The sequence below is a fragment of the Lytechinus variegatus genome, chromosome 1, assembly GCF_018143015.1.
Source record: "Lytechinus variegatus isolate NC3 chromosome 1, Lvar_3.0, whole genome shotgun sequence".
Lineage (NCBI taxonomy): Eukaryota > Metazoa > Echinodermata > Echinoidea > Temnopleuroida > Toxopneustidae > Lytechinus > Lytechinus variegatus.
The window spans coordinates 78,645,178-78,668,482 of record NC_054740.1 but is presented as its reverse complement, the minus strand read 5'-3'; the positions used below and the strand labels follow the sequence as shown (position 1 = coordinate 78,668,482).

Below are 23,305 nucleotides of genomic sequence, written 5' to 3'. Positions count from 1 at the left end.
AAGTCATTATTAAAGTCACTAAAATTAGTATTGGAGAATACAAATCAATTTTGAAATGTGTCATTACTTTATTTACTTGTGGCATGCAATAGATGCTGTAGAAAGGAATTCTCTTTTCAACAATGGAAATTGGTGAATTTGAGCTTCAGCAGTGGAAATCAGTACAATTGAATGATATTGGAGACTAGACATTTGTAATCAAAATTCATAAAAATCATTCATGGCGATTTCTAACTTAGAAGGAAGTAAATGACTTTTGCTCATTTGTTGGCATTAGGTGGGCAGGAAAGTCTCCCCGATTGTCAAGATTCCCTGAAAATTAGAGGATTTTTTTGTGAAAAATTCTGATGTTTTCGATACGTGTGGGAATTTTGTGTTTCAGAAAGATTTGCATGGTTCTGTCAATTCTTTCAAAAAGATGAGTATAAGTGTTGGAACAACAACGTTAATTATACTTTTCAGCCGTGAAAAGGGATGCATTGCTTGAGAAAATCCAAGCAGTTGATAAATGAAGATCTGTTATGGTGCATATGTTTTTGTGATTTATATAAGATAATGTTTTTTTAAATCCAATATCAAGTTTAAAATCTGTATTGATTTTAGCTGTCACATGACACATGATTATGTTATTGATCAAATTAAAGCTCCTGAACTGATATCAAACTTTCTTGAAAGAAAGTGAATCGATTATCAACCTACTATAAACTGAATTTCATCTTTATATTTTCAATGTCAGATTTTTGTAACCATATACATGTATTTGCCCTTTTAGGGCTCTATAACGTAAAGAAATGGAATAAATATTTTGAAATCAGTTGTAACAGTTTTGTAGTTTATGCAAGGTTTGCTGTGGACGTACGTATGGACTTACATGTAAAATTGAAGTTAATTGGCATATTAAAGTGATGGATTTTCGGTAGATCGTACCTTTTATCATAATGTTACAAAACCAAGGTAAGGTGTACACTGTACATGTAGCAATCTCACACCCTTGCCAAATGTGTGTGAAACTATTCTTCGTTGAATGAAATCTTCTTTATTCATTCACCAAACATTTTGTGTTGAGGTTGAGGGCCATATGTATATTTGAAATATTCAAGGCATATGGCATTATTGATTTGACTTGAAAAATCTTGAGCTGCTAGGTCCCAGTCACCTGTGTCTGAGAGTTTTCAAAAGTGTAGCCAAGAAAAAAAATTACCTGAAAATCATTTCTGTTTCAGGAAAGTGAAATATTATAAAGTGACCATAAATGCCATCTTCATTTCATCCCATACCCTCGAAAATCTTCCAAGGAGATTTAATAGTAAGCGATGGTTTTACAGCAACAGATATATTGAAAGTTTCTGCATGAATTTGTCTTCTTCCTGGGTGTATTTTTTTTTCATCAGAACAGTGTTATTAAGCACAACATGTATCAAAGTTCAGTTTTTTTGTGAAATAAGACTTTATTATGTTTGCCTATGCTTTTAAATGTTCGTCTTTATAGGTGAATTTATTAAGGTTTACATCACACGCAAATATACAAGGCCTAGAAATCTATATGTATGTGTATTGCAATCAAAACATTTTTAAAGCAGATATTGCATCAAAAACTATTAAGAAGGTTTGATTTTATTGTTTCCAAGTTCCTCAATAAGATGTAGTCTAAAGCACATTTACACATTGTAGGCTGGTATTTTGTGCTTGAACTTGAAGATGGGAGTATCCATAATAGAGGGGTCTGACTAGTTCAGACTAGGTCTCTTCTGAGACTCACGAACGAAGCTCTCTCACACACTCACACACACACACACATTGACTGTAGATTCCCACCAATCTCGTGGACGACCTCCGCACTTGATACACCAACTCCCAACAGTCCTCAATCCAACTTTTTACCTCAAGATTTTTTTTTTATGACTGCTATGCAAGTGTATATACCACTCTCTCTCTCTCTCTCAAGCAGTTTCGAGCGTTATCCCATTGCGAAAGAGAGAGTAAGAGAGCATGAGAGAAGGGAGATCAAGAAGAAACAAAACAGAGAAATCCTGCGCAAACTATCGTTGAATCTCACACCAGTCTTGGTGACTTATCTTTTTAATTCTGCAGTCCATCCATCTGTCTGTCCAATGCTGTTAATCTGTACCCATTGATTGATAGTTTACTTCTCTGTTGATGATGATGAGTTCTTTGTAAACATTGCTAGAGCTCTAGGAAGAGAGGGAGTTCATTGTGTCACGGGGACATGAGGTAAGTAGCTGGATGGACTTTTTATCAGGTCGATCGCTCTGCCGTCTCCGTTTATTCGGTCTGTCCAGAGTCTTAGGCCAGACTAATGACATCTCATCTTGAGTGTTGGTCTGGTAATCCATGCATTACTCAGTGAGCCCTCACTTCCAAGTTTTTTGTTGTCGTTGGCTAACCGAAGGAAAGGACTGATTCGCACTGCTCTGTTTGTGTGTTAGAGGGAGAGTGAACTTGGTAATGGTATTGGGGGCCGCTCCATGGAAAGCTGTGTCATGGGTTAAGACAGATTATGTGAGTATACAAACTTTAGGTGTGCTTTACTGTGGATTCGGATTGCAAAGTGTTGTTCCACACTGAAAGTCTTCCAGATTACTTTAGGAATACTGTGTGTTTCCTCTTTTGTGATTGTATGTGTAAAATATCTTCAGAACAGAAGTTTCATTTTCAAATGTAATGTGAGGAGTAAGTGATGTACATGTACGTACTTGCACTACAGAGACTCTACTTTTTCAAAAGTTAGAGGAGTACATGTAGCAACTACATGCTTAAAACAGGCTTTTATGTATATCGGTTTTGTAATTATATTGCCTTCCTGACTAATATACATGTATTAACAAGGGGTTTAGAAACTGTTTCATACTAATATCTTGTTATTTATTCCAGCTTACATGTATCTTCATTCGGTGGTGAATTTTCTCTGTATAAATATTCTTTGCATAAAATGAGAGTTTACACCTCTTTTATAGTCACCCACAAGCAGAGTAAAATCACTCTTAGGCTTGGGGCAGTGTTGCCCCCGAAATGCTCAAAAGAACCCTGAAAACTAAAAAAAAAGAGTCATGGAAAATCCCCAATCATTGCACCTGCATGTATCCAATGTTGCAGCATTAGGAAGTATTATGTTGTGATAAGCCCCTGAAAAAAAAAAAATTCTGCTCACAAGCCTGTGAATAAAATTGCTTTTCCTAGATTTTAATACTGGCATGTCAAAGTTTTTTTATCAAAAGTGGTTATTATGCAGTAAACTGGAATGAACAAAAGTTGAGTTGTGAATTACAAAATGTATGTTCCATGGAATCTTAACTCAGAATTTGTTATAAGGGCTATTCCACGGTTACTCACGTTACATTTGGAGACACCTTTACTCATACTTGGAGCTGTAACTCCATTATTATTGATAGGAACTAAACATCTCCTTATCACAACAAAGTACACAGTCTGACTATCCTTCGTATAAAAACAAAACTTGGGAAATTCTATTATGCTCCTGGCAAATCTTTGGAATGTGTCGGTTACTCACGTTACATGATTTGGACATGCATAAAATGAAAAGTCAACATAAGTGAAAAGTCTCCTCATACAAGGCTTTTATGAAAGTTGATTATATCTATTTCAAAGAAGTATATTAGGGAGACAAACTTTGTATATAATTAAAAAAATAAAGAACACATGGTTTTTACTTGGGGTGCAGATAATATGGTTACTCACGTTACGGTTACTCACGTTACATTTTGTCCATGTATGGTTAACAACACACATGTCATTAAAAATTCAATAGTGTGTGTGAAATTCATTACTAGGAACATCTAAAAGAGATTTTATACCAAAAATTTGAACAATTGGAGCTTTATTAGGGAGTAGGAGGGAAAAGTATGATTTCGCTTACTAATTATGCATAAATTAGCATAATCGCTTAATACCAATTTGCATGAAATAAATTACTGTATAGTATTGTAGATTATGTCCAAGAGAACCTGCACACAAATTTTTGGCGTGATCGTGTGGCCAATGGCTGAGATCTCAAGGGGTCCTGGGAGCCCCCCCCCTTCCCCCACCCCCGGGCCATATCAACTCCCAAAATACCCCGCCCTACATAGGGTTACAGGTAAGGGCATTCAATGTGTTGTTCAAACACTCTTTAAAGTTTGGTTAATCAAAACCAAGTCTTACTAATGCACTCTCGCATTGTGAATACTTCTACTAATATTCAATTTTTTTGTGTGATTGTATGGCCACTGATATTTTGATGAACAAAGAGTCGCATCAAAGAGATGTACCCTCATTTTGCTTTTAATTAATCAAAAATAACTTCACAACTAACCATGAGACTTAAAACTTGACATCCCACAGAAAATGTTACCGAACTGAATCATTTTTACTGGTTACTCACATTACATGATGGTTACTCACGTTACAAAGTTACTCACGTTACAGTTTTTCTTCATCAATTTTATAAAAAAATTGTACTTTTTAATGATTTTGATAGTCATCACTGTGTCAAAGATTGTTTGAAGGAAGAGAATTTAAAATCCCAACAATTAACTGTGAAGAATTTTTCTCTCAGAAAACAAAGTCAGTTTTTTCGGTTACTCACGTTACATCACCTGAACAGGTTGCAATATTTTTTTGAATGAGTACTACAAATTTACTTGAAAAGCGGTTGTGTATTTTAAGTAATTTGACTCTTCTAAACTTCAGAAATATATAAAGTGGTATATTGTTGCAACAACAAAATGGTAATAAGGCATATTTCATTTTTCACTATTTTTCTTGTATTTTGGTACACAATGGAAGACACAACTTTTGACCATTTTTTTCGAAGTATACATATGAAAATAAACTTTTTATTTCTTGTTCCTGAAACTATCATGTATGAAGGACTTAAAGTATTAAAAAATTCAAGAAAATATTGAATTTGAATTTTTAAGCTCATGTCCACCAACCTGTGGAATTGCCCATAAAGTTTCTTTTATTGTGGTTACAATTGTCCTTGATTGATGGCAAATCTGTAGTTTGAATTATTAGATTAGGCAGAAAAGTTTTGGTACCGAATTATTTTGACCTCCTACATGTATGGGCTGTGTGCAATTTTAAATCCTAGAAACCTGTTTTTTTTAAACTACAGTACAGACTGTACTCTATAACTGTACTCAAGTCACTGATGTATCGAAGCAATATTAAACATCAACAGCAACCAAAATATAGATTGGAGTGTTTGTCTAATTTGTTGAACTTTTGAATGATTGGCTTAAAATTGAAAATGAAGCTGATGGTGATGCATAGAGCATAGCATGCTATTTTACCATTTATTTTAAAGAGCAGATTTCTTTCATATTTTATAATTGGAATTAAAGGGAAATGTTCTTAAACTTTACAAGCTCCAGGATGTAAGTGAAATATCTTTTAAGCAAAATATATACGTGTATGCTGACGAGTTATTCTGGGTGAAGTTTGGCTTCCTCATATCGATTGGGCTAATCTCTATAGATGAAAAAAAATTAAAGTGGGGTTTTCTTTCATGTTACACACTTACACTATTCAATATTGAACTGAGATGTACACCATTCCACCTGCTCCTGTTGTTATATTATTGGAATTATATTATTTCTTTAAAGAATAAGATTTGGATTACCCACAGGGCTTTGTAAAACAAATAATCCAGGTAGATTATGTCTGCACCTGTTTGATTGATTTCATGTATTGTTTGACAAATTCTAATGAATGATTGCTCTGTCAAAAAGAATAGAAAATGTATATTTTTTAAAGTTTTCTAATTGATGTTTTTTATTGATGGAAGGATGAAAGGTACATGATAAAAATAATAATGCACTTCTTGTATAGTGCATATCACATACCATAACGTCCATATGCGCTTCCAAAGGACTTGGATATTGATGGGCAAGTACATGTAGGACTAAATGTTTTGCAAACAATAACATTGAACAACATTGTCATTTTTTCAGGGTCATATACAATGTCAAAAAAGCTCAAGTACTGCCCCCCCCCCCTCCCCTCTTGGTCTTTTCAGAATAAAGACCCTTTCCCAGAAAAGAATTTAGAGTTTTCTTGAATGTTAAAGAACTTGTAGGCTCAGGTATTTCTTTACTCTGTCTGCCAACCCAAGATGCTGTCTATGGGCTTTGCAGTGCTATGGAGATGTTGGAATCAGACAGTCGTGCCTTCTCAATAAAACAAGATTGGAATATTCTTTAGTTTTATGATCATTGAGGCCAGCTCTGACAGGATTTATGTTGAAGTCTGTTTATCATGAATCATGGCTACTGTATGCTGTACATGAGAATCATGCATGTACAGTAACACTTTAAAGGGGAAGTTCACCCTGAAGAAAAGTTTCTTGTAAAAATAGCAGAAAAAATAATAAAAGAATATAGGTGAAAGTTTGAGGAAAATCCATTAAAGATTTAGAAAGTTATTAGAATTTTAATTTTGGGATTTGTGATGTCATAAACAAGCGAGCTGCCCCATATGTTATGTATTATACATAAATAATAATTATAATAATAATCTTATTAACCGCAAATTCGTAAATTGCCTTTAAGCAGTTAAGAAAAAGAAGATGTGAAGTATGAAGGAAATACATGTAGAAATAGAAATACTTTGCACAAGGAAATGTGTCAAAATTACAACTAGTTCTCACCTGATCATGAATAAAGAATGCCATCAAATTGGCCCATGAACACATGATATGATTTATTCAATATTTAAAAATATGAGTTTTAAGCATAACTTTGATTGTATTAAACACAGTTAATAGCATTGTGAATTTGCAGGGGGAAATTGTTCTAAAGAAATGAAGCTGCATATTAAAGCTTGTGTATAGTTTTGGTAAATCCACCAAAATGCACATATCACTATTCCAATTCATTGCTAGCTAATATGAATGGATATGCCATATAACAGTTATGATGTGGAGGATATGAAATGAAAATGTGTTTTACAGGATAAATTTTGCGATTTTACATGGAAATTTAACTTGATCGGGTCACCCGATCAAATTAAAATATCTGTGTGTTTTTGTCTTTCAATTAAATCCTATTCCAAATCATGGAATGGGCTGAAACTTTCAAGATATGTTCTTTGTCTGTAACTTTTGGATATCTAATCACTAAATTTGTAAGATAAGTGCTTGAATGCCCATTTTTTAAATTTAAAACAAGCATCGCCGAGAGAGGGCGCTATATATCCAAGATATGAATATTTGAAATTTTTCAGAGAAGTGCAGTTGGAAAAATATCTAACGGTCTCTACGCTTCAGTAAGACTGTCATATTAGATGATATTCGATTATCAATCACATTATTGACCCTTTACCAAAGCTATACACAGGCTTTAAAGAGAAAGAGCACTGACTCGCCTGACTGTATTGTTTGTGAGAGGTGTGAGATCGAGAAAGAAGAGATTGAGAAGCAGAACGTAGTTCTAACTAAATATTTTTTTTTAATGGTCTGTGATGACTTACTTTTGTTTTCTTTTTAGGAAGGGGTGATAAATGATTTGTCTATTCATATGTATGTACTGAAGGTACAGTAAAAAACATTTTCAATTTTTTGAGAAAATGACATTTCATCGATTTTTACCATTTGCTACTTATATATGTAGCAAAGCTGCTAGCATATGATGTTACAAATCCTATAATTAAAATTCTAATAGCTTTTTTATTCTTTGATGAATTTTTCTCAAATACCTTGGGCAATACTTTTTGTTATTTTTCTGCTATTTTACATTAAACTTTTTGTCGAGGTGAACTTCTCAATGTTTTTAAGGCACATGAATTTCTTATTAGTCTTAAAAGCATACTATATTTTGAGTCTGCTCCTACATGGAACTATACAAATGCGGATATTAATATCATCATTTATGATTATCATCTTTGTCATCATCATCATTATCATTCTTCATCATCATCATCATCATCTTCATGGACTAGACAGTAAGAGAATATTACTGGAAATACATGTAATTTGAAATCTTTTCCAGATGAATGTCAATTTAAAGAGAGAGAGGGGAAAAGAATTTCTTACCTCCCCCTCCCCCCGTGTGATTTCTGTTCCAGCTACATGTGTAAGTAGCACTCTCTCGCTGACACACACCCTTAACCTCCCCAACCATTCTCGCAGCTTGTAGCCATATCAAAAGTTTTGACAATAGCCCGGAGGGGGGGGGGGGGCACTTCCATTGACGAGTAGATACCATGCATGACCATGGTGTCTCGAAAAGCACCCTAAACACGTATTTTCCATATTCTGAAAATGCACCCCTTAACAAGTATTGGCGTGCGAAACCCTGCCTTAACGAGTATTGGAAACAAAACGATACTCTTGGCAAGTATTCCCTGAAATGAACCCCTAAACAAGTACAGCAATATTTTATTGTTATGTCACGAGCCGGGTCATGGGTCCGTCAGTGGTTGGTTTTACCTTTACACATCATTTTGGTTAAGTATGGCCCCACCTTCCACATCTTGCGCAAATCAGACTCTAAACGCATAGTGTTAGGGCAAAAAGGGCATCCTTTATAAAACATTTTAATTTTGTTTTATCATCCCCGCAAATTTGACATTCAGCTTTCCTAACCAAATACATTGTAGATAGCCTTTTTTCATTATTTTTGTGTTTTTGACAACCTTATCATGTTCTTGAAAAAGACATCCTTTTTACATTTTTTTTCAGTCGCGAATGGTATCCACTCGACAATGTAAATGGTCCCCCCTCCCCCGGGAAAATAGCAGCCGTGTTCGTCCCACAATGTAATTTCTGATGGCATGATATGACATAATGTCAATGAAAATTTTTACTATGCATGATATAAACCATATACATGTACATGTAGCATAAAATAAAACACAAAACGTCAAAGAAATTAGCATATTAAAACACAGCATATTAGATATGAATATCAATGATGATCATTGTGACGTACGCTTATTTCTGTGAGAAATTTTGCCTCTTTCCTATTTTAGAGGGAAATTAGTCACTTTTCGAGCTAAAAGGGGGTGTCCCCTTCTCACCCAAGCAAGCACACCCCCAAACACACACACCCATCTTCACCCTGATTCCATCCACCCTTCTTCTGTCTGGCTCCTAATCCTTGCCTGATTATTTCCTGGTATACCTCCGGAATCCATGATCACATGATCTGCCTCTAAACAAAGCCTCATGCCCTGTCCCACAGGGCATTCAACCTTCCATTCAAGTATACCATTTCATGTTCAAAAACTCCTTTCAACAGGTTTAAAGGTAAACCCATTCATCCAAGTTTAATGTTCAGAGTCTACCAGTATTAAGCACTTTTATATGTCTGTTCTGTCTTTTTATTATGTCGTGACAATAAAAATGTATATTTACAGGCCTACATGTATATGTACATGTAATAAAAATTTGTTTGTTGTTGTTTTTTTGAGGAAATAAAAAAATATATTATCAGCTTATATATACTTTGCTATCAAGAATATTAATGACACTTGTTATTTATCCTTCATTATGATTTCTACCTCTAAATATTGTATGCCTGTTACAGTAGTAATCTATTGATGTGGTTGATTGATTCTATGTTGAATCACTTAGTTGTTGTGGTGATCAAAATCCCTCAAAAATTTTGAGCTACAATTACTAAACTTTGTATGACCCTGTTCTATGAACTTTCTCTTCTATGAGGCCCGTTTCATACATTAGTCTAGAGTGCTCAAATTTCACACTATTTTTGCTGCAGCAAATTTTCTGGCCTTTTATTTTTATACTTTATGAAGTGTAAGATTTTTGTACTTAAAAGCGGAAAATCACCCCAACCAAAAAGTTCATGTGAATAAACGGAAGAAAAATCAAATGAAACTACATGTAGCATAATGGTAAAAATTTTCATCAAGACTGGGTGTGGAATATTTATAATGAAAGTTATATGCACAATAAAGTATTCTGAAATAAGAGAATCAATAATTTCACTCATTATTTCTTTTAAATTTTATAATATTAATCATACAATATTTCAATTTTTGCAGATTTGACAAAAAAACTAGACTTTAAAAAAATATCGCATTTAGGTTATAAAAATGTTACATATTGAGGGAACGAATTAAACTTTATTTCACATTATTGTAAGGAAATAAATATTTCATATTTCATAATAAACAAATCTTTACGGGGATGAAGGCTTGTTACAAGAACATGAGCTGAGGCACTTTCTTAGCACAGGGTCATGTGTGATAATCTTATTGTCCTACAGGCTATCTGCCTATTTTATATACCTTTTCACACATCAGAATATTCTCCCTTTCGGGTTTTTGAAAAATAATGATGTTTAGTCAATTCTTATTGACAAATAAGGAATGCTTGAAAATGTACTGTAAAATAATTTATTTCTTTACAAGTAGGGTAGTGGAAAATATTTATATTTTGGGGGGTAAAGTTTTATAGTATTATACCCCTTTCATAAACCTATCCTCCAATTAGCCGCCTAAGAGTAATGCGGATAATTCAATAAAAATTGCGTTCATAAACTCCGAAAATAATCAGCACTATTTTTACGAGCGCCCGTCCTGAAAAAGGAGGATAATCGTCATGGCAACCGCACACACCCCTCCGATGCGGTTGCGTTGGAAAAGGGTGACCTTGTGACCGCTCCATGGCAATTATCCGCATTACTTTCGAAATGCATTCATAAAGTCAAAATCTGGTCCTGATGCTGCTATTATGCGGATAATTGCAGCATCAAAATAATGCGGATAACTCTGGTCCTCCTCCGATTTTACGACCAAATTATGCTGCTATTAGCCGCATAATTGGGTTTATGAAAGGGGTATTAGACTACATCAAAATGTTGCACCCTGACCTGGCTTGAGGATCCAGGAACCTTGTTAGTCATTACAGTCTTTAACTGATGGCTGTAAAGGTATACTGACTTTTCTTAAAGCTAGAAATTTTGGCCCGTAAACTTGGAATGTTCATTTCTGTAGTAGTCATGCCTGTTGCTGCCGCTCGGCATAATTGCATATAAACGAACTTCCCGAGTTGGGTTAATTATTTCCTAGTGAAAACAAGATTGCAGTGTAATGGTCTGTTTACGTGAGCACTCTGCTGTAGCCTACATGTTTATTGTCAGTCATTGCAGCTCTCTCCATCTCTTGCTTCTTATTCTATTTCTCTATAATTTACATCTTATTGTCTAGAGTGTGTTTCACGAAGCATCTTATTTGCATGTTGGAAATGACAAATCTGCTCACAGCTAGTCAGGTTCAAACATTTTAATTGCTTAAAACAGTTTTCAGTGAAGTGATCTTCCAGTCTATTAAACTGAACTGACAAAGTAAGGAATGCATGGTTAGGGCATGTTCTTGCTATATTTTTTCACCTGAAAACCACAATCATAAAGAAACATTTTAAAATGCCATTTAGACTATTTAGACTTGAGAGGGTTCTTCATACAAATACCCTTTTTAGACAGGCTAAAATTTCCTTAACCCCGTACTATTGGTGGGGCTAAATGGCAATTTAGCCCCACCTATAGTACGGGGTTAAGCTTAGCCCACTTTCGTTTTACACAGCGTTTTTGCAAAGTGGGCTAACCCCACCTATAGTACGGGATTATTTGGCCCTGCAAAAAAGCAGGGTTATCCCACCAATTGCGGTGCTAAGAGCAATAGTACGGGGTTAAGATCGCATGTGTAAAACGAAAGTGGGCTAAGCGCTCCCATTCATGCCCCGCAACAGAGCCGGCCCTGTTGTCCAATCAGAGGTAAGTATAATGAATATTCATGAACAGCGATCACGGCGATGAAAAAAAAAGTGCGCCAGAAGTCAGCGATTTTGGATATGACCCGAATGACCCCTCAGTGCGCTCGTGAATATTCATGAGCTACCAATAGTCCGGGGTTAGCGAGTTTCGTGTGTAAAAAGCAAGCATTCCTTATCCGGGGTTAGCAAAAACAATTTGACATGTGTGAAAAGGAAAATAAATAGTACGGGGTTAAGGATAGTACGGGGTTAGCGATAGTCCGGGGTTAAGAAAATCCTGTGTAAAAAGCCTAAAAGTGATCTTTTGAGGAGTGATGATTCTTGCCGAATTCCGGCTCTTTTGTGTAGTATATTGACTGTTAACCTCCTGAAAAGGGTCAACTTTGGGCTGGCAAGGGGGGGGGGGCATATTTTCCTTTTTCATATGAGCATGTGCTGTGAAGTCTATATAACATACATGTATTAAGAGATGATCACTGCATTCACACTATTTTTGTACAGTCATGATTCAAGCCACATTTGCCCAAGAAAAGGTTGGTAAAAACCAAACACAGATTTAAACAGGACATAGGCCTATTCCTATTACATTTCTAATCTTCAAAGAATTGATGAATTTTGTTGTTGTCAGGCTTTGGATACTATAGCTATTGATCCCTCAAATAACGGGTACTTGATATATGGTTTGTTTCTTACACTTTCTGTATAATTTTTGTTGAGGTTTCATGAAAATTTCATAAGAGTGTTAAGCTGACTTTTCATGGATAGTTCTTAGAATTGTAATTGCAATTATGAAACAAGATATATGCTGTAGTTGTCTGATTGATAGATTTGAAATATAATGTTGAAAATGATGTTTAACCAAGCTTTTTGATACAAATCACAAGCCTGCTTGATCAAGGGAAGTCAAGTACCCTTAACAGTTTGTTTATTTAAAAAAGGATGACAAAGTTGTGTGATTGACCTGAAGTATCCCATCCAGGGCACTCAACTGCCCGGTTTCCCCTGTAACCTTACTCTCATGTTTTTAACTGATCTATTGGTATCATAGCCCCTTTCACATTATAAGTCTAAAAAGGTGTAGTTTGGTTTAATTTGCACCCTGTTCACACAAAAGAGCTCATCCAGATATTTCCATACTGTCATGTTTTAAATTCATTGGTATCATCATTGTGCCTCTTGCAGTTGACAGTCCATGCCCCGTTCACATTCAATAGCTCATTTGGATTAAACATTACCTTGATATGACATTTGGTGTATTTTTTTTCTGTGGACCTGCAGCATAGTGATACATGTCTGCATAATCCACCCTAGCATACATGTAGCCTATAGGAAGACCATTTTGCAAGAAAAGTGAGTATTATTAATTTTGTTTGGGGGGGAGGGTAAGTTTTCCCTGAATAGTAGCAATTATTCATTCAAGTTAGCCTTCTCATAAAGAAGACCCTTAAAAAACAGACCTAAAACAAGTCTTTTCAGCATCCTACACATAGGGCCTATGTTTTTACTTCAAATTTCACTATGTAAATATTTTACTGTAGTTATTTAAATCACTCTGATCAATCTTTGTGTAAAAGTTACATGTAAGAATCGATTATCATAGTGCAAATATCATCATGAATATGAACTCTCTTTTACTGCCGAAGAAAAAAAGAAATGAGGAAACATTGACCCCCAAAAGTTTGAATCATGTTCCTTGCGTAGAGTGCAACTGCTTGAAGAAAGTCATTTTATTTTCCTGATCACACTGTGAGCTGTGTGAGATAAAAACAGGAAAAGGAATGAAGCCATGTGAGATCAAAGACTCTCAGTTCACTCACCTTACCTCCAATCTAGAACAATTGATGTAAAAGGGAAAAAATCCCAGCAAAACATTTCCTTTACCTTACCTTTAGAATATTTCTCATATCTTGAGTCTTTAAACTTAAAGAACATACTGTAATTTGCTTGATTGTTGTAGAAATCTTTAGTTTAATGTCAGCAATCTGTAACGAAGTATAAATTGACTGTAAATATGAAATAAGCTCTTGAACATGGTCTTGATATATTAAATTGTTATAAAAATGGATTAAAGATATTCTTGTGTTGTCTGAATTCCATGAAAATCACCACCTCCTCTCGCCTCATTGAAATGCTAGATGTTTGATATTCTACTTTCGTTTTCTGGTGACGTTTTATTGAAATAATTTTAAGTGACCATATTAAAATGTTTGTCCATCCATTTTTCTAGTGAACTTCCTGAAATGTGTACATGAATCATACACATATAATTGCATGAATAGAAATCTCATAGGTTCAACAGATGATTGGCTCTTTTACCTACGCCAAGTCTTGGTGTTTATTTTACGTAGTTAAGACATTTCTTACCCAATTTCGCTTTCAAGAAACATATATTACTTGTCAGTACGCATTCTAGCTAATTAATAATGTAGTTCTGCCGTAATGGAACACTATCATAAATGTTAGAATTTTGAATTGGATGATGAAAATGATTTTACTGATACCATTTAATTTAAAGGGGAATGAAACCTTTGGAACAAATAGGCTTGTGTAGAAACAGAAAAATCAAAGAATAAGAATAAAGAAAGTTTGAGAAAAATCGGACGAATAGTGAAAAAGTTATAAGCATTTGAATATTGCAATCACTAATGCTATGGAGATCCTCACATTGGCAATTCGACGAGGATGTGTGATGTCACTGATGAACAACTTTCCCTTTGATGAACTATAAAATACCCTCAAAATGTCTCTTTTTGCTTTTTCTTATGATGATACAAACTCTTTATCCATGATGTATTCTTAAAAAATATGTATTACATGCCCTCATGTGGAAAGAACAGTATGATTTATGGATCGATGTGATAAAAGAGGCAATTCAAGTGAAATATATACTAAAGTAATGGGGAGAGTTATTCACAAGTGACATCACACATCTTCGTCGCATTGCCAATTTGCTATCTCCATAGCATTAGTGATCGCAATATTCAAATGCTCATAACTTTCTCATTATTTGTCCGAGTTTTCTCAAACTTTCGTTGATCTGTTTCTTTGATTTTTCTGTTTTCACACAAGCTATCTTGTTCCAATGGTTTCATTCTCCTTTAAAGATAGAAGTTTAGGTGCCCGTTGTCAAACTCACTAGAATTATGCAATACAGATCTGATTCACTGTATGTAAACATAACAGTGGACAGTTATAATAGGCTGCTGATCAGTTATGATTGACCAGTAGTCAGTTGTGATTGACCGCTGGTCACTGCTGATGGACCGTTATGACCAATGGTCTAGTTAGGGCATGGCAAGGAAGTGTTATTTTCGATAGCTCGTTAACAGTGTCAGGATGATTTGGTCATGAGATATGAGATTAGTATACACGCCCACCTTCTTTGAATCATACTTCATATGTATATACTAATAGTCTTGTATCTCAGACTCAACTCTCGGTGTGTTCATGCTAATATTTCAATGGAAGAATGAGCATTATGAAATGCGCATGATACATGGTTCAATACATACATGTATATATGCATGCAGATTAGAAATGGTAGGTGGATTTTCACAGGTTTTCTGCTATGTTTTTTACAGGATCAACTTTCTTGATTGGATCGAGAGATGAAGAGATTGAAAGAGTTCATACATGAGGTCTTGGATGATTGCAATCATTTTTATTGTGATAGAGTGTGTATGTCATAACAGCACATTTAGTAATGTTTCATTTATTGGCCCTATTAAAAGGAATGTTTGTCCCAAACGCAATTCCTTGTGATTTTATGCATTCTAGATTTGTGTTTAAGTGATTAAAATGAGACTTAACGCGACTGTGGTATACTCTATAATGCATTTCAGTTCGCTGATTTTGGTCCAGTATTGAACTTATTTCCCTTAATGACTTTCAGTGGAAGAAGTGTAAACACCCTAGAAATGAACTAACCTGCCAAAACTTCAGAAGAGACAACGATTTCACCTATTACTGTATCATGTTGGTATCCTGCCTGAGCTTGGCAACCACGTATTTATACTTCCTACTCTGACCAATCCGTTCAGGTTAAACTGCGGGCAGACTACTGTCTTCATTGTAGTGGGAAAACGTGGGCAAACATACGTTAATTGTAGGAAATGATGAAAGGATATGAGCAATTTTCTTTTAATTGTTTACTTGTTTGTATTTTTTCAGACTCCAAGTTCCCTGCTAATTGCATATGATTTTTTTTTACATTTTCAACAAGTGCATAGTACTAAACGCAGCAAATATCATTCCTGTCCAAGAATATCAAAGTGAACCCCCAGTTCGGATAATCGTTACTGCATGTAGGATTGGAGAGAATCTACCAAAATATTGATAAAGCGAACCAATGAATTGGCCTCTATTATACTGGGGTAAAAATGAATATTTCTAGTCTGAACAGAGGTTATTCTTTCTCAACTTTAGTTGTTGCTTGACTTTATTATAAAATCCAAATGAATTTAGACTCTGCTTCAGTGTATGACAGGTTTTTTTTTACATCTTGGGAGTGAATTATTATTTGCCCTGAGGCCTTTTTTAGCCTGCTGTAGAGGCTTCTTAACATCCAGAATTGATTCACCCTTTACACTTTAATTGTTCTTAATGTTGATTTCTTATTTCATTGGTTTTGTTGGTATTATTTGAAAAAAAAGAAAATATGTGATTAGGTGAAGTAAAATAAGAAAGTAGTTGATCGTCCACGCGTACATCAATTTTGGCTGCCGCATGAAATTTTTTGCTATTAACTATTTTCTAAAAAAAAAAAAATGTGTCGTCCGCACCCTCTTCCCTTTTTGATTGCAGCATCAATTTTCTGATATTGACTATTTTTATGGCTGCTTAAAGGGGAAGTTCACCCTGAAGAAAACTTTGTTGTAAAAATAGCAGAAAAAATAGTAAAAAATATTGGTGAAGGTTTGGAGAAAATCCGTTAAAGAGTAAGAAAGTTATTAGATTTCAAAGTTTTGGATTTGTGACGTCATAAACGAGCAGCTGCCCCCATGTGTTATGTAATATAAAATGCATGAAATTCAAATTTTGTATGGTTCCTGATGCCTTAATTTTGTTTTCTATTCATGATCGGGTGTGAAATGATTTGCCTATTGATATACAAAAGGTACAGTGAAAACCATTTTCAATTTTCTGAGAAAATGACATTTCTTTGATTTTTTACCATTCGCTATGTAGAAATGCTGCTCGCATATGACGTCACAAATCAAATAATTGAAATTCTAATAACTTTTTAATCACTTGATGAATTTTTCTCAAACCTTCGGCAATATTTTTTATTATTTCTTCTGCTATTTTTACTATAATCTTTTTGTCAGGGTGAACTTCCCTTTAATAGCGAAAAAATTTCACAAGATTACTCTGGGATCTCTCTCGCAACTTCACAAACAATTGCAAAGTCCGATATCGCCGTAATTGCAAGAAAGAAGAAAAAGTCTGATTTGGTTTTTTATTGGAATTTTGAAGATACCATCATAAATTAGCGAGGAAAAAAAGTTTGCAAACTCGGATAAGATCACAAATTTCTTCATTTTTAGTGCATTTTCGGGGACCCCGCTTACTGAATCTGAACTAATCCGTCGCGTGCTTTGGAAATATGGCGCAGATAAATCAATTTTAATGACATATTTTCAGCGGGGTTTTTTGGTGAGTGATAGCGTCTGTACTTAGATGTGTGTAATACGGTGATTGTCTGTGTGCTTGTGATTCTGTTGGGTGAACTGCATGTGAGCTAGGATGATGTGATTGACTGTGCTGGCGTGACATGTGAATTTGTGAAATGCATTGAATTTTCTGGCGAGTTTTCTAATGTCAGCAGGCAATGCATCGAATATTCAATGAGGGATTTATTATTCAATATCAATTTTAAAGATGAATGAAAATTGAACAGTATTAAACATTATGTAAATGAACAAGCAACTGGAAACTGTGATGCGAAACCATGCCCAGAGCTAAAAGAGATTGGCTCTGGAAAACTGAACATGACGCCATGGTAATAAAAATGACCCCCTATGCATTTTTTTTACCCTTATATATTAATATAAAATGTTTAAATTATTCACTTGACATGAATATTCTGTTCTACAACTATACAGTACCAGTATACATCAGTAATACATCAATATATTTTATCGCACAATACATTTTCCATAGATTTCCAATCAATCGTAGATATTTATACATATAATATATGTATATTTCTACTCATTTACTATCAATATTGAGCATACATCGATCACATAATTCAAGCTTGACATGGCCTGACAATCATTTGAATAAAAAATAGCAAAAAAAATAGTAAATAGTAAGGACCTCCCTCATCACTGATGTCAAAAATCGGGCCGAGAAAATGCCTCCTTGTTTTAAAAAAAAATAGTAAGATAGCAAATAACAAGGACCTCCCTCATCACCGTGCTCAAAAACCCCGGACGATCAACTACTTACTTTTTTTACTTGGCCTTCGGTCTGCAATAGTGGACCTTATGTACATGTACATGTAAAGTCAAATAATTGTGTATAAAAGTTGGAGTATTTTTTAACCAGATTATTTAAAGTGTTATTTACTTCAAAGTTGAATTTGCTTAATAAGTTTTAGGTGAACATATTTGTGTGGTCCCAAGTAATTTTATTTCATGGTGGATGCACTTAGTTATATTTCATAGTGTTCCAATTTATATTTCTTATTAAAAAGCTTTATATTTAATTTCAGCCCAAGTTACATGACTCACAATGTATCAGTGTATTTGTTTGGGATTGTAATCCATATTGCATCACTTTCGCAATTTTGATGGATCTTAATAAAATGGAATAGCCTTTTATGACCCCATCAAATGCTGCAGTTTTTGTTTGAGTGATGCTGATTACTAATAAACACATGGATATCTTCTTCACACTTGCTTGCCACCCTATATCATACTCAAACACATACACCGTCTTTGTGGAAATTATTCCAAACGGAATGGGCAAGGAGCAACACAGATGCATAGTACCCTACAAGCAGAAACCGAGCTTATACGATAGGAGGAAAAGAATTGGAGTAGTCGCATGTATTATTCATTGACCTGATAAAAGTTGTTCCCTCAGCCCGGGGTTATCTGGCGATATCTCCTGTCACTTCATCTGCATCATGCAGATTGGGAATCAAAGTCCTTTTTCGTTCCAGTCTATTCATCATTCAGGTGCTAATCAGCATCTAAGGGTGTGTTCAAACCATGTTATTAAGCTGGAATCACAAACATGAATTACAAATCAAAACGTGTACCAAACTTGGTTACGTGGGGAGAGGCTCCAACATTCAATAGCACTGTTTAATTCCTCTTTCAAGCCCGCCCACTGTTAATCACGATCAGGGCATTTGACTTGGAATGGATACAAAATATATCTTCATCTTTGAACTGGAAACGAGAAGTCATAGTTCATGTACAGTAGAATTGTGATAGAGAATGAGATCTCTTTGGCATCAGTCATACTTAATACTTTATAACATCTTTGGTTCTGCAGTCGCCTTTAGAAACGTGCCTTTTAAGCATTTCATGTGTGCGTTTTGAAAGACGCTTATGATCGACAAGAACAAATGTTCGTGAACAATTGTTCGTATGAAGCCGTAGTTTGAACTAAATACCTTTCAAAAAAGGGTTTCTAGGGTTGATTGCATGAGGTTGAGTGAACATAGCCTAATATGCAATTCAAACTCTGCCTTTGTCTTTACCCTACTTGGTGTTTTTGCCCTCTAACCCCCATCTCTTATCATCTCAACTCTTGAATTATGGAAACACTGCCACACAAAAGGAGATCAATCTATCCTTCATTGTATCTCATTATTTCTGCTTTTTAATTCAAATACATAAAAAGGAGGTGTTAAGTTATGCTTTCTAAGCTGCATCGTAACATCAATATCTGATGTATAATCCATATCATCTTTTTTGTTTGAACAGGTGGAAAGTCAAACACCGTATCTCTAGAATTATGCCATTTTGTTTATCAAATATTATAGGGTATCATTACAGATTGTACATTTGATAAGATGTGTAAAAAAGTTTGTTAGGTTTCTTGTGCGTACATTCAAGTTTGACCTTTTTATGAATGTTTTTTTTCCACCATTCGTCACGGCAAGGTGACTTTGTTGTGATGGTCGTTAAACTTTTGAGAAGCTTCGGATCAAGGGGAAGGACAGAGGGGGGTGATAATCAAGAATGATTTGTACAAATTGCATGAAACCGTTATATTAAATTTGTTGAATGATGATATACATGAGATATATTTACGTTTTACATACCAATTTACCATCTGTGAGACAATTAACCTTTGCTCTGAAAACACCATCCATATATGATTAGGGCCTATATCTTTGCTGAAATCTTGCATTCAGTAGGCCTATAATTTATGAAATGTATCCAAAAGAATATAAAGCAGATTTCTTTTTTTTTTCATTGTGTATTTCTTGATGAGAAAATGTTGCATTGTCAATTTGTAGGTGAATTTTTCTGTACATGTTCCTGCATTGTAAACAATTCCTGAATTGAAAAAAAAATACTGTACATGTACATGCTGCTAAATCTATTTAGGTATAGCGGTATCACTCAGTTTTTCATTGTGTGTAGTATTTCAAGAGGGAAATTGAAGGCCTGAAATCTAAGTATATTGGCCTGGGTTTGCTCTCGCTGTGAAGGAGATGCTTGATGATTATATTGACCCTTTTTCCTGGATGACTTCATTTATTGACCTCCTAACCTCACAAGGCACAGACAAGTGGTTGTTGGATTTATTGAGCCACTTGGTATAGTACCAGTTGGTCTAATTTTCAGATTATACGCTGGCTGGATCCATTTCGTCCAAGTCACATTTTTTATGAAATTTGGTCTAATTGTACCCCTTTGATATATCACATTGGCCTATTTGTTTATTTATCCGATTGTCAACCTGCCATTTCATTCATCATATTTTCATACAATGGATTCGTCATTTGGTGTATTGAAAAATACCGGATCTGTTTTATAGACTTGATCTACATGTACAATGATCTTGCAAAACCTTCACTGCAGAGAAGGTACACGCTCGCCTGATTGGTTCAAAACGAGACTGGCTTGTAGTCTAGTCATGCCTACAGACTGCTCTACTTTTCTTCATACATGAAGCAACATCAAAATATGAATAATCCTAATTTCTCAATCTGACAAAAATCTTAGTCAATCTGTCACTTTATCAAAGGTCAAGTCCACCCCAGAAAAATGTTGATTTTAATATATGGAGAAAAATCAACTTGCAGAATGCTGAAAATTTCATCAAAATCGGATGTAAAATGAGAAAGTTATGACATTTAAAGTTTCGCTTACTTTTCACATAGTAGTGAAATGCATAACTCAGTAACATGTAAATGAGATAGTCGAAGTCTCTCACTCACTCTTTCTTTTGTCTTTTATTGTCTGAATTATACAATATTTCAATTTTTACAGATTTGACAATAAGGACCAACTTGACTGAACCATATAGTATTAAAAAATGCTAATTCCACATGGTGAGGGAGGAATTAATCGTTTCACTTGACGATGAGGAGGAAATTAGAATATTTCATATAGTAAAATACAGAAGAAATATTGAGTGGATGATGTCATCAGTCTCACTTACATACCAACCAGGATGTTCATATAACTGTTTTGTGAAATTAAGTGAAAATTTAAATGTCATAACTTTATTATTTTACATCCGAATTTGATGAAATTTTCATTGTCATGCTTGTTGGATTTTTCTCTTTTTATTCAAATCAACTTTTTGTTGGGGTGGAATTGTCCTTTAAATTTCCATTATCCAAGCTGTAAAAATGAGTCTGAAGAATCTTTCATTAGCTTCTTTTGCATTTTAAAGAGACTCCAGTTATTGGTATTGATTCCTGGACCCTATGAACTGATTTCTAAGGTCAGGCGTGCAGCTTTCTTCGTCACTTGATAGCCATAGAAAACAAATATGTTAGCCTTGCTCTCTTAAGAATTTCTCCTGGTATCTGACTGATTTCTTTCTGTGAAAAGTAACCATAATCAGGTCTTGTGTTTTAGTATGAAAAACTTGATTTGATGTGATTCTGTGATCCATATAGACTTTCTACTGCTGTTCAATAATTTCAGGTATAGACCTGTATCTCCTGTACGTGTGCAATGTTTCTGTTTCTGTTTGTGGTAATTCCCGTAGGAACTTGGCAGGACAGCATTTTGCTGGTAAATGCCAAGCTGGTATATAACCAATTACCTTGGAAACATTTTACGTCTAGGTTAATCAGTCATAGTGGCTGACAGTAATAGACGACAGATATCACTCTTGGGCCTTTTTATCAAAGTGGAGACAATGACAGAGTTGGGATTCGAACCAATGCTCTAACCACTGGACCACACGACCCGTATGTAGATCCATGGTAGGCCTAAATGTTGGTAGACTGACTCATGATTGATTTTATTCAACTAGTAGAATATCAGTAGAACCAACTCAAGTTGGTGAAAGAAGGGTGTGTTCAATGTTGATTTTCCAAATTTAAACAGCATCATGAATTATGATTGAAAACGTGACTACAAAATTGCGGATATATTGCTAATCAAAGGGCCTTTACAATGTCCCCCATTCCCGGTCATAAAATTAAACGTCTTTCAGATCACGACTGAAAGGAAAATTTATATGCAACAAAAGGTATGTTTGGAAATGCGACCAGCTCAGATTTTACAACTTTCAGCTTCGCGGATGCTACAGAATGCAACATCGAACATGAGTTTTGAAATGTTTTTATAATTTCTCTTGCAGTTGAAGCCTACATTTTTATAAATGCTGGAAGTGAACTTTCTTATGATGGGTCAAACTGTGCAGTAAGCTGCATTAAAGAGAGCGGGAAATTTAAAGATGATCAATGTTTAATCAGCTTTATATTTTGACTTTTCACCATTGAACATTGTTCTTATTTACGTGTTCAATCATTGCAGTTTAAATTTGAAAATCAACATTAATTTTCAAATTTCCTTTAAGGGGACCACTGTTCAGTCATTCAAAGATCTTATGCCATCTTTTCAGTCCAGGCATCCTGAAATTCTCTGAATTACTCTGTAGTGACTATACCAACAACAGTCATAAAATAGAAAATGTTTGAATTTCTCTGCACTTTTATCTGCAGTAACTAGAAGAGTGTACATGTAATTATAGCTAAATAACAGTAACCGACTCAATTCATCGAAACTTTCTGGGAAGACAAAGGAATCGATCTAAACTCTACGTACATGTTAATGTATTTTGCAGGTATCTGGGGAAAACACAAGCACCACTTTGATTTCTTGAGGTTTTATGAAAAAGTAAAGTATTTTAGAGGTTCTATACCAGTGATAAAAATGCAGTTTTCCTCTGGAGCTATAGACGGGAGGGGGGGGGGGAGACATAGAGAGATCGCGTGCAACATAGTGCGGCCCCTGGATGTAGTGTGTCTGAAAATAGACATTTGAAAAGTGACACTGTATTAATTTAGTTTCAGGATGCAATCAGTATATTTTTGATGGCTTAAGGTACCGTTAAAGA

General features: G+C 34.8%; 1 pseudogene; it reads left to right on the top strand.

The window, feature by feature from the left end:
* The first annotated feature begins 1,811 nt into the window (after positions 1–1,811).
* LOC121424199 overlaps positions 1,812–23,305 on the top strand; it is a 51,348-nt pseudogene continuing 29,854 nt past the window's right edge.